Source organism: Alexandromys fortis, unplaced genomic scaffold (genome assembly GCF_014885135.2).
Source record: "Alexandromys fortis isolate MF-2015 unplaced genomic scaffold, M_Fortis_MF-2015_v1.1 scaffold_79, whole genome shotgun sequence".
In the NCBI taxonomy this organism is placed as follows: domain Eukaryota; kingdom Metazoa; phylum Chordata; class Mammalia; order Rodentia; family Cricetidae; genus Alexandromys; species Alexandromys fortis.
In genome coordinates, this window is record NW_026067964.1 from 7,330,494 (window position 1) to 7,341,630 (window position 11,137).

Genomic DNA, 11,137 nt, shown 5'->3' on the forward strand with positions numbered 1-11,137 from the left:
CCATGTGTGCTGTTCTCCCTCGCTGCTCAGAGCTGCTCAGAAATGGACCAGGAATCCAGGTCCCTTGACCTGCCCGTCTTCCTTCGTGGCTGCACTGGCACACAGCCGCAGAGACTAGCTGGCATTTGGCTGTGTATCCAAGCCAGACCTCGCAGTTCGTCTTCAGCTAGGGCTCTGGGATCTGTGGATGAGCACCAGCCCCGTCTAGGAACGCACCTGAAAAACATCGCTGTCCTCTCCCTGTGGCTTCTCTGTACCTTCCCTCCCTCCAGCAAGGGCCAGCCAAGCCTCAGGGTGGATGCCTTCTTGGTTAATTGCTTTCTTCCTGGCAGGGCCTCTAAGCTCCTGGAATCTGCCTCTTGTCAGAGGCCGGGTCTCAGCTGACCATCAGTTGACCACTGAGTGCAGGCTGCAGCCAATCACAGGCACTCGTTCTTCAATGGCACCCTTCTTTTCCCTCCGTAATTATCACACTCGGACAGCCCATTTTAGAAAAGTGGTGAAAACACAAGGAAAGAACGGATCCTGTAATCCTAGCGTTCAGAACCAGATTCTTTCTGTTATAACGCATAGTTGTGGTTTGTACCCAAGTCTACATTGGTTCTGCAGCCCCTAAAAGCTAGTGCTGCAGCCAGCCATGACTGTTGGTGTGGTGCATGCTTGTTACCTTTGGTACTGGACTCTGGGCTTTCACCCGTTTTGTCCCAACCCGTTTCCAGGATCCCACCTTGGATTAGCACATTCTGCCCTGGTTTCTTCACCTTTTCTATGCTGTTACAAGGTGAAGATTCAGATACACACACCCATCAAAGCTCCACTGGCTCAAAATGTTGGCCATCCACAGAAGCTTGTTTCAAGTGGCCCTGTCTAGGAGTTATGTACAAGGGCTTTCAAGTGAATGAAGCAGACACAAATTCCACTTTGTAGACAGGACATTGTCTCTGAAGTTTGTGCTCTCCCAACAAAAGGCCAGAGGTAATGCAGGGATGGGACCATCCAGTCCCCCATCTACGTGAGAATTCCTTCCTTTGGGAGATGTAAAAATTGTCTGAGTCCCACCGACAAACCAAAGGATGATTCCACCAGAGTTTGCTGTGGGGAACCAGAGAGTCTTTTAGGCTTAATTACAGAGCCGGGTGACATGCAGCCAGCCACACTAGAAGGTCTGTGCCAAGCATGGATGACAGCTCCGTCACGGCTGCACACACAAAGCTTCTCCTGTTAGCCTTTCCCAACCTCTAGAAACTCACCAGATTCCCATCTCCGCACCCCACATGACCAGTGTAAAATGTATTCAAATGGCTGAGAGCAGTAACCACTCAGGAGAAGATCAAGTGAGCTCCCCACTTCTCCTTCTACCCCAGAATGCCAACAATCAACAGCCCCAGCTGTGATGTTTCCCAAGCCCAGCCAAGTCGACCTGATGACAACGGCAGCTGTTTGGCTTGGAGGATAGCTTTCTATTGTGCTTGATGGCAAGGCTCCCTCCCTAGCAATTAGTGAGTTCCACCACCTCCTCTGTGTTCAGTTGCTACATACCCAAAATCCTAGAATGATGGAGGAAGGACTGTGGCTCCCAGGGCTGAGAGAGTTTTACTGATATACACTTCACCATTAAATGAGGTTAGGAGGAAATAAGCTGCAAGATGTTATACAGGACACACCACCGTCGTTGCTAGGGCGAAGTGGGTGCGCACAGTATTATGGCTTGGATGGGAAGCATCCACTGTGGGCTCGAGAGTCCATGCTCTGTCTCCAACCAGTGGTGCTGTTTTGGGAGGCTCTGGAATGTCAGGAAGTGAGGCATGGCTGGAGGAAGTCACAGGGGCCTGCCTTTGAAAGGAATACCTGGTGCCTACACATCCTTACTCAATCTCTCCCTGTTTCTCCTCTGCCCTGTCCCTCACAAAGAGAATGACCTTTGCCATCTGCTCCTGCTTCTATGATGTGTTTCCTTACCATGGGACCCGACTGAACAGAACCATGATGGACCTCCAAAGCCATGGGCTAAAATAAATCTTTCTTCACTTTAATCACTGTGCCTGTCATTCTGTCACAATGGTGTAGGAGGGTCTTCTTTCTATGTGTTGCTTTCATTGGTCAAATAAAGAAACTGCTTTGGCTTTTTGATAGGGCAGAATTTAGGTAGGTGGAGTAGACCGAACAGAATGCTGGGAGAAAGAAAGCAGAGTGAGGCAGAGGCCATGGCTCTCCTCTCCGAGACAGACGCTGGTTAGACTCATGCCAGGAAGCCACACAGTCAAGTGGCGATACACACTAATGGAGATGGGTTAAACTAATATGTGAGAGTCAGCCAATAAGAGGCTAGATATAATGGGCCAGGCAGTGTTTAAATGAATACAATCTGTGTGTTGTTATTTCGGGGTATAAGCTAGCCAGGTGGCCGGCAGCCGGGCAGTGGGAAGGGGCCCACCACTCCTTTTACAACAGTGGTGAACAAGTGGACACACAACATACAGGTTAACTACAACCCAGGTCTAGCTCAGTCTCCACCCAAGCGTCCAACCGTGTCGTGAAACTCAGTCCTCTGAGTGGATAGTAACGTCCTCTGTCTCCTCATTTTAATTTATACTCTGAAACTATCAGCCACCAGTTAAATCTCTTTCTAATTTCAGTTTGCTGTATATACCTGTGCCACTGACTGTGAAATCACATTGCAATGACCTGCTATAGTCTATGTCTTCAAGCGGACTGAGCAACTAAATGAAGGACTTGTCCTTTCTCATGGTGCTAGAATTTGACATTTAGACAGTACACAGCACAAGTTTGCTGAAGGAAAGAGTCCTAAGAGGGACGGTGTGTGTGTGTGTGTGTGTGTGTGTGTGTGTGTGTGTGTGTGTGTATAGTTCAGTGGAAAAAGTGGTGGTCATACAAGTGTGAAGATAAGAGTTCGAATCCAGGCATAGTACTCCTAGCTCTGGGGAGACAGAGGCGGGGCATTCCTCAGAGCAAGCTGGTTAGCTAGAGCAACCAGACTTGGTAAGTCCTGAGCTCCAGAGAGAGACCCTGCCTCAGTAAATACAGACTAAGTGAGGGTGGGAAACACTTGGTGCCGCCCTTTGCCTGCTCTATGCACGTGCACACGTGTGCCCCTTCATACACAAACGTGAACGCATGCACACGCACCACACAGAAATGAAAGAGAACCCCTGAGTTCACTGCATGAAGGACACTTTTGTCATTCCATTCTACATCTACCTCCTCTGAGGTCTAAGGACAATATGGTGACATTTGGTAAGGCTGATTTCAATCCCAGACATATCTATGAATGCTGGCCAGAGTATTCCAAACTCTATCAGCAGAGGCGGCGTGCAGTTACCCTCTGCAGCAAGGACATTCAGAGCTCTGGTGTGGCTTTTTTTTTTTTTTTTTTTTGAGACTAGATCTCACTCTTCAGGCCTCTGCCTCCACCCTCCAGGAACTGCTATCATGAGCGTCTACCACCCCAGCCTGAGGGTTCTGTTCCATGACTGGAGTACATCTTCAGTGAGATCTCACAAAGAGAAGCCTATGGGAACTCTTGCAGAATTGGTTACAAAGTTGTTGAAAGGGATGGAAGGCCCCGTTCCACACACATGTGAAAGAAATCAGCACCTGCTTCATCTGGGAAACTCATGCAAGGGAGGCTGGGAGGAAGGGAGAATGTGGGGCCGGGCTGTGTCCGCTTTGCTACAGCAGTCCAATCCAAGTCCTCCTCCTCTTGGCTTCTCTGGCCCTGCATCTTGTCTCTGTCCTCCTTGGAGAAAAGCAAGCTACACACGATTTCTAAATCCTAAATCCAGGCCTTCCTGTCAGAGTTACAGCCAGACAGTTTCCATTCCCTCCTGCACTGACGATTTTACCTGGGCCTGTGTCTGGAACATTGCTAGGTTCTGGAAACGGAAAGCAAGTGAAAATTAATTTCGTGTCCCTGTACATTACTGAAAAGCAATCTGGACAGACCCATTAATCCAGAGCACCAAGGCAAACCAGAAGTTCCATTATGAATGGCCCACGCCCTTCTCTAGGAACTGTGTCTGTCTCTCCATGCTCCACCATCCTCTGTGGGTAAGGCAGGGGCTGAGAGCTAGCATCTACTTCTCTTCCTTATGATGGGCCAAGGTTCAGTGACAGGGCCCATAAATAGGCACCTCACCTTTCCAGAGACTGACAAGTCACTCCAGTGGCCCCAAGGTAGCCAGGACTAGCTGGCGCCCCATGCCACACTTAGGTCAGGGGCAGAGGATGCTATACCCAGAGGCACCTAGTCCACTCCCAGCTCTGGTCTTGTGGAACTGTGGAGAGCTTCGGTACAATAAGCAAGCTTACTACCAAAATCTCAGTACAAGAGAAGACTGGGTCAGGGAGCTGCGTAGGCCAGGACTGGAGTGCAAGGCAGGGGTCCGCTGGGTCCTCTCTGTCCCTTCCTTATGTGAGCACAGAAGCAGACACAGCCTCCCTGAGCCTATTCCGTTTGTAGAGCAGGCCAGTGCTGGTGTCTACCTCAGAGCGCATGCAGGTTCTGGTGAAGCGATCAGCTTGGTGTCTAGTACCTAGCCCAGACTATGAACACACAGACTGATGGCATGAGGTGTCAATTTCACTCAGCGAAGGAAAAGGATGGGTCCTTACTGTTGGTTACCTAAGCCAACTGACTTCCCAGTGTCAACCACCCTATTTTCTTCTTTCCAGAGTTTCCTCTCATGTGCCTTGTACAAACCCCCATCATTCTGTTGATTCTATGGCACTGAGCTTTGAATCCCAAACCCAGCCCACCCTGGACAAGAGCTCTGCTATCGAGATCAATAACGAGTTCTACTTTTAGTTTTTTATTTGTTTGCAGTACCGGTGGTAATTCTGTATTCATAAAGTCGAGGGTGTATTAGTTTTCCTAACACTGGTGTTAGAAACAAAACCAAAGTCACTAACACATACCAGCGGCTTACAGTAGAAACTTGTTCTCTCACAGTTCTTGAGACTGAGGTCTGAAATAAAGTTGTTACCAAGGCTGCTCACCCTGTGACGATTCTGAGGACACTCAATCCATCTCTTGCCCCTCAAAGCTTCTAGTGGCCGTCGGCGTTCCTTGACTTTGGTCCCATCCTCTAAGCTCCACCTGCCCATCAAATCGCCTTGTTTTCTGTGTCTATTTTCTCCACTGTTTCTCATATACGGAATCTTGTCACCACCAAAAAATGCAGAAACTTGTCCCTGCTGAAACCCTTCACTACCCTTCTAAGCAGCTCTGCTTCCAGGCTTGTATATATACACGTTTGGACGCTTCCTGTTTCCACCAGTTCAGACATCTACAGAATGCCAGAGACTGGGAGATAACAAACAGTAGAGATGGCTTTCGCCATTGTGGAGATCACAGCACTGGCAGATGGGGCCTCAGCTGGGCTATAGCTGAGGTGACCGGGGTGGGGAGATGGGGAGGGGAAGGGATGTGCAGAAGACAAGCAGATTCGTCACGAGGTCGAGAAAAGGACATGCAGTGGACGAGGCGGGTGGGGAAGGTGAAGATGAGGTCATCGTTATCTGAAGTAAGGGGTGAGAAATAGAGGAAGCAGGAAATGGAGGGTCAGGCACAATCATTTTTATTTCCTCTCTCCCTCTTTTTTCTTTCTTTCTTTCTTTCTTTCTTTCTTTCTTTCTTTCTTTCCTCCTGTCTGGTTTTTTTTTTTTTTTTGAGACAGAGTTTCTCTGTGTAGCCCTTGCTGTCCTGGAACTAGCCCTGTAGACCAGCTGGCCTCAAGCTCACAGCAATCCGCCTGTCTCTCTACCCTCTCAGTGCTGGGATTAAAGGTATGCACCACCACTGCCCAATGAAGTCATTTTTAAAGGATAGTTTTCATTTATTCTTTGACAACTTCACACCTGTATACAATGTTTCTTGTTCATGTGACCCCATGCCTCCCTCCCGCTTGCCCTGGGCCCCTCTACCAATGCATCCATCACTTTCCCTTCTTTTTGCCTTAAAAAAAAAATTTCATTGAGCCCAGTTAGTGCAAGTGTGTGTGTACTTGAGCTTGAGTGTAGACCCATTCCCAGTGTGGGCAACCTTCCAGTAGCCCAGTCCCTCCTCCTCAGCAGCCATCAACTGCCAATAGTTCTTCAGCTAGAGGCGGGGCTTCATGAACCCCTTCTCCATTGGTTTCTGGAATGCTGACTAGCTTGATATTGGAGCACATAAGATTTATTACAACAATTAAGTTTTATGCCAGAGAATTGTAATCTCTCCTGGGGACATTAAGTCAGGATGCTCGGGCCAGATAACCACGACAACAATGTATCATGTAATACAAGATGAGTGTCAGCCTCTCCCTGCCCAACTGACCTACACTCACCCCTTGCTGAATTATTTATTTAACAACTACATTGTATTTCATTGCCAGGCCTTCACAAGTGATATGCTGGAGCTATATGTAAACCCTAAACTCTGAAAGATATATTTTCCTCCAACATTTTGAGATGTGTTTCTTCAAAGCCCTTTTTGGTACATACCACCTTCCAGTATCAAACTCAGGGTTGGAAACATAGCTCAGCAGTTAAGAGCACTGGTTGCTCTTCCAGGGGAGCTGAGTTCAGTTCCCAGCTGCTGTGGGACAATGGTTTTACCCTGTACAGACTTGTTTTTTGTACTTATTTAATAAAATTCTTATTGGCCAGTAGCTAGGCAGAAAGTACAGGCGGGGCAACCAGTCAGGAAGTAGAGGCAGGGAAATGAAAACAGGAGAATTCTGGGAAGAGGAAAGATTCAGTCTGTAGTTGTCACCCAGACCGAGAAGACGCAGATGAGAATGTCTCACTGATAAAGGTACCAAGCCATGTGGCTAACACAGACAATAATTATGGGTTAAGATGTAAGAATTAATTAATGAGAAGCCTAAGCTAATAGGCCAACCAGTTTATGAATAATGTAGACCTCAGTGTGTTTCACTGGGACTGAACAACTGTGGAACCAGGGGTACAGAAAAGTGTCACTAACCAGCATCTATGTCTAACAGATCAGAGCCATCTGTAACTGCAGCTAAGGACATCCAGCGCCCTCTCTTGGCCTCCATAGGCACTGCACTCATGTGCCATACACAAACACACAACTTGAAAAATAAAAATAAATCTTAAAAAATTAAAAGTAGGGGCTAAAGAAATGGCTCAGCTCTTAAAAGCATTTAGTATTCATATAGAGGACCCAGGATCAGTTCCTGGCACCTACATGGTGGGGCTCACAACCATCTAAACTCCGGCTCTAGAGGAGCTGATGTCCTCTTTGCATACATGAGGTGCATAGACATACAGGCAGGCAAAAACACCCATATGCAGATAAAAATAAAAAACTTTAAATATATATATATATAATGTTACAGCTTAAACATTCATTTGTTACAGCAGATAGTTTTAAACAGACAAAATTAAAAGTAAATCATTAAAATACAAATTAGTTACCCAACTGTCTTATTTGATAATCAAAAGTTATACATTTTAATCTGGCTACAATTTTCAATTTATATATCTATCTATATCTAGATAGACAGATAGATAGATATAGATATATAGATATAGGGCTGAGCAGCTGTCGTAGTTGGCTGCTGCACGTCCTGGTCCCAAGCTTCCCGCCGCTGACCCGTGGAATGCGGCTCTGTCCCGGCCACCTCATGAAGCCGTTGGTCGTGTTTGTTCTGGGCGGCCCGGTGCAGGCAAGGGGATCCAGTGCGCGTGCATTGCCGAGAAATATGGCTACACACACCTTTCTGCTGGAGAGCTTCTTCGTGATGAAAGGAAGAATCCAGATTCACAGTATGGTGGACTCATTGAAAAGTACATTAAAGAAGGAAAGATTGTGCCGGTTGAGATAACCATCAGTTTATTGAAGAGGGAAATGGACCAAACAATGGCTGCCAATGCTCAGAAGAATAAATTCTTGATTGATGGATTTCCAAGAAATCAAGATAACCTTCAAGGTTGGAACAAGACCGTGGATGGGAAGGCAGATGTATCTTTTGTTCTGTTTTTTGACTGTAATAATGAGATCTGTATTGAGCGATGTCTTGAAAGGGGAAAAGGCAGTGGTAGAAGCAACGACAACAGAGAGAGCCTGGAAAAGAGAATTCAGACGTATCTCCAGTCAACAAAACCAGTTATTGACTTAGATGAACAAATGGGGAAAGTCAAGAAAATAGATGCTTCTAGGTCTGTGGATGAGGTTTTTGGTGAAGTCGTGAAGATTTTTGACAAAGAAGGCTAACTAACCCTGAAAAAATATCTTTAAATCATGCTTGAATATTGCTTTATAGCTGCTATCACAGCCCCCTTTTAAGGCAATTTTAATCTTTAAAAATTACATCTCAATTAATGTCTAGAAATATATAGTAAGACAAATTATGTGATATTTTTAATTTGTGGTCACAGTACACAGTAAATTCAGGTTTGATCATCTTAGGTATTATGGTGCTCACCAAATGAAGAAGGGTTTCAGCTAGCTGTTGTTTGTGTTACAAGACTGTCCCTTTTCTGTTTGTGCTTTCTGTGAGCAAAATTGTTGAGTATGCATGTATATCCCTTTTGTAATTGCACCGTGTTAGGATTTGGAAATTCTTTTGCTGCACATTAAGATTTCCAACCTGTTAAGTGAATCTGTGTACCAAATTCTAGTCAGTTCTTGCACAAGGTTTTTAGTAAACGAACTCACAAAATGGATGCCTAGCAATGTTCTAGTATTTATCAAATGACTGACCATTTTCTATCAAAAGTTAAAACTTAGGTGTTAACTTATTACAGCATATGCAAAGATGTATGACAGGGCATAGTCTTTGCTTTCAAGGCTTGAGTCGGGACAGGGCTTCAGAGCCTGACAAGATTGCCAGCTTTCTTCTGACATAATCTGTGGGGCAAGGGAAAATGACTTGTGTTCCTATGCTCTCTGACATAGGGCTAGTCATCATTTAACTGATGTTAACACGGTTCTTAGTAGTAGACCCGACATGCATGTGCTAGTTTATGTTGATATGATTCATTCTTATTTTAATAATACTTCAGGGTTTTTTTTTTGTTTTGTTTTGCTTCTTAGACTAAATACAGAGTTAGAATAAATTAGGAAAAGCAATCTAATAGTTAAAATTCCCATTTGTATTTTATTTTCTGGAATACATTGTTTCATGGTTACTTGTTTTAAAAAGATTTTAAAAATCATTGCACATTGGTCAGAAAAATAATAAATATATCTTATAAAAAAGATATATAGATATAGATAGATAGACAGATAGATACAGATATAGATATAGTTGTTGCTGTTTTTGAAACAGGGTTTTGCTGTGTAGCTTTGGCTGTCCTTGAACTCCTTCTGTAACCAGCTGGCCTCGAACTCAGAAATTTGCCTGCCTCTGCCTCCCGAGTGCTGGAGCTAAAGGCATGTGCCACAGGCCTGACTTCAATTTTTATTTTTAAATAAAAGCTTTAATTCATGGGAAGAAAGTTTTCAAAGAATGTCAAAATCATCTCAATTCCAATAACAAGAAAGACTCTGTCCTGAAGGTTAGGACATACTGGTATTACACACATCATAGGGACAAAAGTAAATTATAAGAATCTTTATCATTGTCTTCATTCCCAGTTATGGTAAGCGTGTCGGTGTTGAGAATATTTGCTGCCCACGCAGTGGGAGGATGGAGCTTCTCTGGCTCATTACATCAGTCTGAAGTGTTTAGCGGTCCCCTTCTTTTGGGAGGAGCGTATATTCTACCTTTTGCCCTCAAGAGTGGCTGTGTCACTTGTCTTGACCAAAGCAGAAGCTAACAGAACTAATCCTAAGTGAAAGCATTAAGAGCCATCATGTGGCAGGGCCATCATCTTCCTCCCTTCTAGAGGGAGGGGACACCTTTAGCTGTAGTCCTGGAGCAAGAGGGTTTGGGTCAGAGAGGCAGACAGCCACGATTGATGAGAATGTGAACAAAACCAGCTTTGGTAAATCACTGAGATTTTTGGAGCCTCTTGCTACCACGGATTAATTCAGCCTACACTGACTGATATATCCACCTGCCAATTTCTTTTCTTGTCTGGATAGCCTTTTGTGCAGTGAAATGCTTGCTTGAGTTTTAACTTGTACCTTTTATATTTAAATTACACACTCATGCACACACACACAAGCACACACGCACACACACAAGCATTCATGTACACAATCATATGGGCATGCACACATGTGCACATACACATGTGCACACACATACTCACATGAGCACGCACATACAAGCACACACATATACACGACCACGTATACACATGCACATACACACTCACATGCTTATGCGGCCTCCTGAAGATCTTAGGTGTGAACCACCATAACGAGCTATAATCTCATTTTAATTGATTTCTACAAGTCAACAAGACAGACTAGAGAGAACTCAGAGGGGAAAGAGCCTACCTTGCAAGCATGAGGAAGGAAAAACCAGGTTCAGTACCCAGAGCATAAGATGCCAGATGTGGTAGTAGCCCCACCTCAGGTGTGGTAGAATCCCCATGCTGGAGAGGTGGAGATGAACTGATCCCTGGGTCCATGGTCACCAGTCTAACCTACTTGGTCAGTTCCAAGTCAGTGAGAGATTCGGTCTCAAAAACACGGCAGACAACATCAGAAAAATGACACCTGACCTCTGACCTCCACACATGTACATGTGTACATGAACATATTGGCATGTTCTTGTGCTTGGATACACACGCACTAAAAATAGCCAACAAGGCAACATTTCATTTCTAGTCCACAGGGGGAAAAACACTCTTAAGCATTTAAGACACTAAGCCTAAATTTAATGAACAATTATCATTTAAACATTTGGACAGACCCTAAACTTAACCACCTACATCTTATAAGGTTTTGACTAATATTTTGAATCTAAAATATCAGTCTCTGTTCACCCTAGAAAGCAAGAAAACATACACAAAATACCAGAGCATACAACAAAATTCATTTCTAGATAAAATTCCTGACTCTACAAAACTTAGCTTGTCATGAAACAGTTGTTGGAAGAGTTTTGGGGTTCTGGCAAGAACATGATATCCCAGACTCATCCTGATATTTCCTTTCCTTACACACACACTAAGCATCCAACCACGACTATGATGGGTTTGTGGCTGGAGCACA

The 11,137-nt window shown here is 44.9% G+C and overlaps 1 pseudogene; it reads left to right on the forward strand.

Moving 5' to 3' along the window:
• Positions 1 to 7,616: 7,616 nt before the first annotated feature.
• Positions 7,617 to 8,540, forward strand: LOC126508566 (UMP-CMP kinase-like; annotated as a pseudogene).
• The last annotated feature ends 2,597 nt before the right edge of the window (positions 8,541 to 11,137 follow it).